Here is a 7500-nt window from a genome sequence, read left to right as displayed (position 1 = left end):
AGGACCAGAGACAGAGAGGTCCTCACAGACCAACCAGAGGAACAGAGACAGAGAGGTCCTCACAGACCAACCAGAGGAACAGAGACAGAGAGGTCCTCACAGACCAACCAGAGGAACAGAGACAGAGAGGTCCTCACAGACCAGAGGACCAGAGGTCCTCACAGACCAGAGGACCAGAGACAGAGAGGTCCTCACAGACCAACCAGAGGAACAGAGACAGAGAGGTCCTCACAGACCAACCAGAGGACCAGAGACAGAGAGGTCCTCACAGACCAACCAGAGGAACAGAGACAGAGAGGTCCTCACAGACCAACCAGAGGACCAGAGACAGAGAGGTCCTCACAGACCAACCAGAGGACCAGAGACAGAGAGGTCCTCACAGACCAACCAGAGGAACAGAGACAGAGAGGTCCTCACAGACCAACCAGAGGACCAGAGACAGAGAGGTCCTCACAGACCAACCAGAGGAACAGAGACAGAGAGGTCCTCACAGACCAACCAGAGGAACAGAGACAGAGAGGTCCTCAGAGACAGACCAGACCAACCAGAGGAACAGAGACAGAGAGGTCCTCACAGACCAACCAGAGGAACAGAGACAGAGAGGTCCTCACAGACCAACCAGAGGAACAGAGACAGAGAGGTCCTCACAGACCAACCAGAGGACCAGAGACAGAGAGGTCCTCACAGACCAACCAGAGGACCAGAGACAGAGAGGTCCTCACAGACCAACCAGAGGAACAGAGACAGAGACCAACCAGAGGACCAGAGGTCCTCACAGACCAGAACCAGAGGAACAGAGACAGAGAGGTCCTCACAGACCAACCAGAGGACCAGAGACAGAGAGGTCCTCACAGACCAACCAGAGGACCAGAGACAGAGAGGTCCTCACAGACCAACCAGAGGACCAGAGACAGAGAGGTCCTCACAGACCAACCAGAGGACCAGAGACAGAGAGGTCCTCACAGACCAACCAGAGGACCAGAGACAGAGAGGTCCTCACAGACCAACCAGAGGACCAGAGACAGAGAGGTCCTCACAGACCAACCAGAGGACCAGAGACAGAGAGGTCCTCACAGACCAACCAGAGGACCAGAGGACAGAGAGGTCCTCACAGACCAACCAGAGGAACAGAGACAGAGAGGTCCTCACAGACCAACCAGAGGACCAGAGACAGAGAGGTCCTCACAGACCAACCAGAGGAACAGAGACAGAGAGGTCCTCACAGACCAACCAGAGGACCAGAGACAGAGAGGTCCTCACAGACCAACCAGAGGAACAGAGACAGAGAGGTCCTCACAGACCAACCAGAGGAACAGAGACAGAGAGGTCCTCACAGACCAACCAGAGGACCAGAGACAGAGAGGTCCTCACAGACCAACCAGAGGAACAGAGACAGAGAGGTCCTCACAGACCAACCAGAGGACCAGAGACAGAGAGGTCCTCACAGACCAGAGGACCAGAGGAGGTCCTCACAGACCAACCAGAGGACAGACAGAGAGGTCCTCACAGACCAACCAGAGGAACAGAGACAGAGAGGTCCTCACAGACCAACCAGAGGAACAGAGACAGAGAGGTCCTCACAGACCAACCAGAGGACCAGAGACAGAGAGGTCCTCACAGACCAACCAGAGGAACAGAGACAGAGAGGTCCTCACAGACCAACCAGAGGACCAGAGACAGAGAGGTCCTCACAGACCAACCAGAGGAACAGAGACAGAGAGGTCCTCACAGACCAGAGGAACAGAGACAGAGTCCTCACAGAACAGAGAACAGAGACAGAGAGGTCCTCACAGACCAACCAGAGGAACAGAGACAGAGAGGTCCTCACAGACCAACCAGAGGAACAGAGACAGAGAGGTCCTCACAGACCAACCAGAGGAACAGAGACAGAGGAGTGGAGAAGAGAGAAGTGGAGGAAGAGAGCAATGGAGGTAGAGAGGGGTGGAGGAAGAGATGGGTGGAGGAAGAGAGGAGTGGAGGAAGTGAGGAGTGGAGGAAGTGAGGGGTGGAGGAAGAGAGGAGTGGAGAAAGAGAGGGGTGAAGGAAGAGAGGGGTGAAGGAAGTGAGGGGTGGAGGAAGTGAGGGGTGGAGGAAGAGAGGAGTGGAGAAAGAGAGGGGTGGAGGAAGTGAGGGGTGGAGGAAGAGAGGGTTGGAGGAGAGAAAAAACGTAGATCATTTGTAAAGGATGGAAGGAGTGAAGAACTTGCATGAATATGGAGACGAGAGAAGGGAGAAAGAGAGAGCAGGAGGATAGAGTGATGGTGTGACGTGTGTCTGTGAAAAAGGGTAAGACACACATTGAGGTGATCAGTGAGGTGTGTGGCGGGATAGAGAGAGGAGCTGTGACATGGGAAATACCTCCTGGAAATCTGAGAGACTCTAAAGGGTCCGATCTGCAAGGATCAGGACAGGTAGTGATGGAGGGGGAACAGTCAGACCAGGGCTTGAACCGGAGACCCTGGGTTACAGGGCAGACAGTCTGCCATAAAGGCCCAGAGGGCATAGTGTAGGAGACAACCCACCATAGACCTGGAGGTGATACAGTGGACTGATTCATCAGTGGAAAACGGAACGTGTGGCTTAGTTACAAATGGACTCTTTGGTTCATTTTCCAAATACAGGTGTCCTATGTACACACACACACACACACACACACTCATCAACATACACACTGGCACACACAAACACACTCATTAGTGTGTACACACACAGAGACACACACACACACACAATCATCAACATACACACGGGCACACACAAACACACTCATCAGTGTGTACACACACAGAGATACACACACAAACACACACACACACACTCATCAACATACACACGGGCACACACAAACACACTCATCAGTGTGTACACACACGCAGACACACACAAACACACACACACTCATCAACATACACACTGGCACACACAAACACACTCACTCTTCTTTGTAAATGAATCTGACAGAAACAATGGTTATGGACATGGGCATCCCTAAAACTGTATCATGACACATCATGATACCAGTAAAACACACACACAGCATACACACACACATAGCATACACACACAGCATACACACACACATAGCATACACACACACATAGCATACACACACACAGCATACACACACACATAGCATACACACACAGCATACACACACACATAGCATACACACACACATAGCATACACACACACAGCATACACAAACACATAGCATACACACACACATAGCATACACACACACATAGCATACACACAAATAGCGCCGCAGTGAAACGTGAAGAGAGGGGGTCTTACTGTATATTGGAGCTGTTCCAATGCACCGCGTGCCTGTTGGCACACACCTGGTACAAGTTTGCCAAGGTGAGAGTTAGCACACAGAGAGACAACGTTGCAAGAGCCATGCTCTCCGAATCTCTCTTTCTCCTCCGTCCTTCCCTCTCTTCTCTCTCTCTCCTTCTTTTCCTCGCGTTCGGAACCTTCACCCCACGAAATGCGGCATCCCGGATTTGGTCGTTTTTTTTTTAAATAAGAAAAAAATACTTCAGTTGAGAAGGTAAAATACAGTACTGTAACGGAATAAGGCTCCGTTCCTTAACGCACTGGGGACGTATTGTCAAACTCCAATTCCATTGTGATACGCGAGGTCTCCCTCCCCCTAACGCGAGCCCGCGTCCCCCAAAAATCACAGTCTGAAAACGGGGATGGGTTCCCTACAAAATAGCTGTTTATGGAGCTTTCATACCGAGAAGATCCTCTCTTAGAGCGGGGAATGAGAGGTGAGAGGTCCGGCTGTCGACCACAGGAGAGCGGTCTCTCTTCTAGATAGAACCCGGGTCCTTAGCTGTCCGCTGGCCGTCCGACAAGGGGGCTGCAGCGGAATATGGGCTGCGCTAATTTGATGAAAACAGCGCTAACAAAAGGAGAGAGACACCGAGTCCATTCACATTAACAGCGTGCATCGCCTACGCACCGTTCTCACTCGGAAATGTTGAGTTTACATTGAAAAAATAAGTTCTTCATTTGGCGTAGATCCCTACTTGATGCGCATTTGAAGAATCCGTAATTGATTAAGATGTTTTTATTCTCCCTCGAGCAAAGAGTTTCAAACAACGAGTTTCTTCATTTTCTAAGTGTCTGTCCATCCATCCTGCGATACTCGCGTCATAAATACACATTCGTCTCTCGTTCTCGCTCTTTCCCTCTCCTCCTCTCCTCTCTCCTCGCTCTCTCTATTTGGTAGGCAGCGCTCGTTCAGTCACTAACTCCACCCCCAGCAAATGACAAATGCGTGCCTTCAGTGGACTCGCGTCTCGTTCCTTCATTTGAACCCGTCGTCTTCACATCACTTGTCTATCAGAGATCTGCCAGGAAGGTTTTGTTAAAGCTGTTTATATTCGTCCCAAAAAGAAAGACAGTAGCCACTTAAAACCTGCCTCAGTTACACTATATACTATAAAAGTATGTGGACACCACTTCAAATGAGTGGATTTGGCTATTTCAGCCACGCCCGGAGCCACCTTTTCAACAAGTCAGTTTGTAAAATGTCTGCCCTGCTAGAGCTTCCCAGGTCAACTGTGAGTGCTGTTATTGTAAAGTGGAAACATCTAGGAGCAACAACGGCTCAGCTGAAAAGTGGTAGGCCACACAAGCTCACCGAATGCTGAAGCGCTTAGCAAGTAAAATCATTTGTCCTCGGTTGCAACACTCACTACCAACTTCCAAACTGCCTCTGGAAGCAACGTCAGCACAAGAACTGTTCGTTGGGAGCTTCATGAAATGGGTTTGTGACTGAGCAGCTGCACATAAGCCTAAGATCACCATGCACAATGCCAAGCCTCGGCTGGAGTGGTGTAAAGCTCAGTGACATTGGACTCTGGACCAGTAGAAACGCATTCTCTGGAGTGATGAATCATGCTTCGCCATCTGGCAGTCCGACGGAGGAATCTGGGTTTGGCGGATACCAGGAGAACACTACCTGCCCCAATGCATAGTTACAACTGTAAAGTTTGGTGGATGACGAATAACGTTCTGCGGCTGTTTTTCATGGTTCATGCTAGGCCCCTTAGTTCCAGTGAAGGGAAATCTTAACGCTACAGCAAACAATGACATTGTAGATGATTCTGTACTTCCAACGTTGTGGCAACAGTTTGGGGAAGGCCCTTTTCTCTTTCAGCAGCATGACAATGCCCTCGTGCACATAGTGAGCTCCATACAGAAATGGTTTGTCGAGATTGGTGTGGAAGTCCCCACAGCATTGTTATAACATCTATTGGAATGCTGTTATAGCAGCAAAGGGGGGACCAACTCCATATTAATGCCCATGACTTTGGAATGAGATGTTTGATAAGCAGGTGTCCACATACTTTTGGTTGTGTAGTGTATGTCCCTGCAGGAACCCATGCATATCCTCTCTCTCTCCATCTGTTTATGTATTATCCTTGTTTTCACCCCTTTACCTCCCTGTACCCCCCCCCCCCACATCACACACTCACACACACACACACACTGGGCTGGTTTAAGCTCTCCTGGGCTGAGGGTCCAGACACAGTAAGTCAGTCTAATACAGCATTATTATTATCTACAATCCTCTTGTAACACGCCATGTTCACACGTTGACACACAGGGATTAATTTGTTCCTCGCTCCCACTCTGATCCACAGCATCCAGGCTCGTCTGTATGTGTGAGTGAAGTTAATGTACCTGTAAAACAGACAGAAATCTACTAATGAGAGGTGATCCTTTACCATATCTCTCTCCCCCCTCTCTCTCTCTCCCCCTCTCTCTCTCTCTCTCTCTCTCTCTCTCTCTCTCTCCCCCTCTCTCTCTCTCTCTCTCTCTCTCTCTCTCAATTTAATTCAAAGAACCAAATAAGACCAGCAGAGGAAACGAATAGAATGGGGAACAGGGACAAGACATGATAATTGACAAACATGACAGAAGCGCCTCTGGCGCACAGAGGGGCTTTATTGGCATGGGAAACATGTTAACATCGCCAAAGCGAGTGAAGTGGATAATAAACAAAAGTGAAATAAACAATAAAAAATGTACAGTAAACATTACACTAACAAACGTTTATCTTACTCTCTGTTTAGGGCCAAATAACACTCTAGTGTTCTCTGGGGTTTTTTGTTCATTCTTTCCAATGTGTCAAGTCTAATTGTGCTGCTGTCCTGGGGCTCTGTGGGGTGTGTTTGTGAACAGAGCCCCAGGACCAGCTTGCTTAGGGGGACTCTTCTCCAGGTTCATCTCTCTGTAGGTGATGGCTTTGTTATGGAAGGTTTGTGAATCGCTTCCTTTTAGGTGGATGTAGAATTTACAGCCCTTTTCTGGATTTTGATCATTAGTGGGTATCGGTCTTATTCTGCTCTGCATGCATTATTTGGTGTTTTACGTTTTACATGGAGGATATTGTTACTGAATTCTGCGTGCAGAGTCTCAATTTGGTGTTTGTCCCATTTTGTGAATTCTTGGATGGTGAGCGGACCCCAGACTTCACAACCATAAAGGGCAATGGGCTCTATGACTGATTCAAGTATTTTTTGCCAAATCCTAATTGGTATGTCGAATTGTATGTTCCTTTGATGGCTTAGAATGCCCTTCTTGCCTTGTCTCTCAGATCGTTCACAGCTTTGTGGAAGTTACCTGTGGCGCTGATGTTTAGGCCAAGGTATGTATAGTTTTTTGTGTGCTCTAGGGCAACAGTGTCTAGATGGAATTTGTATTTGTGGTCCTGGTGACTGGACCTTTTTTTGGAACACCATTATTTTTGTCTTACTGACATTTACTGTCAGGACCCAGGTCTGACAGAATCTGTGCAGAAGATCTAGCTGATGCTGTAGGCCCTCCTTGGTTGGGGACTGTTACGAATCCCTTTTGGCCCGACAGTCTAGGGGAGATGGTAACGAGACCCGTAACATAACTCATGGAAATTATAATAGTGAAAAAGTAAAAGTGAGAATGAAATAACCACGACAACTGAAATCTACCGTCAAACTCAGAAAACACACGGTAATGGGGGGGAGCAGGAAAAGGGGATGAGATGGACCCAAGGAAAGAAACCATACGTATTCAAAAACACCCCTAAGCTAAACTAGCCTATTTCAACAACAGCTAACTAACTAACCAAAAAATACAGTGGGTGGTCCGCCTAACTAGTGTATTTAACAAGTTTACCTATGGGTAGTGTATGTCCATGGGTGACTTGTCTTGTTTCCCCCTTTTCCCACCAGCAAACAAACACAAACACCTTAACCAAAAACAATACTCACAGCTGAGGACAAAGTGCTATGGAGGTGCTCAAACAAAAGAGAGGTTAATACACAACGAGAGAGTTAAACACAGAGACCTACAGACATGGCATGTACAGAGAGATTGAGCTTCAGAGCAAACAACTGATGGGGTTTTAAACCAAGGGAAAGGAACTGTGATAGGGTAGGAAACATGAGGAGGTGTGTCTTCTGATGATTGATTGGTGACTGATTGGGGAGTGATGATTTTCA

At 48.4% G+C, this 7500-nt stretch overlaps 1 pseudogene; it reads right to left on the bottom strand.

The window, feature by feature from the left end:
* The window catches only part of LOC124006463, a 278406-nt pseudogene extending 274191 nt beyond the window's left edge, over positions 1–4215 (bottom strand).
* Between the last annotated feature and the right edge of the window lie 3285 nt (positions 4216–7500).

Source organism: Oncorhynchus gorbuscha, linkage group LG19 (assembly GCF_021184085.1).
Source record: "Oncorhynchus gorbuscha isolate QuinsamMale2020 ecotype Even-year linkage group LG19, OgorEven_v1.0, whole genome shotgun sequence".
Classification (NCBI taxonomy): domain Eukaryota; kingdom Metazoa; phylum Chordata; class Actinopteri; order Salmoniformes; family Salmonidae; genus Oncorhynchus; species Oncorhynchus gorbuscha.
The sequence above is the reverse complement of the archived record's forward strand: the minus strand, read 5'-3'. Positions and strand labels throughout refer to the sequence as shown.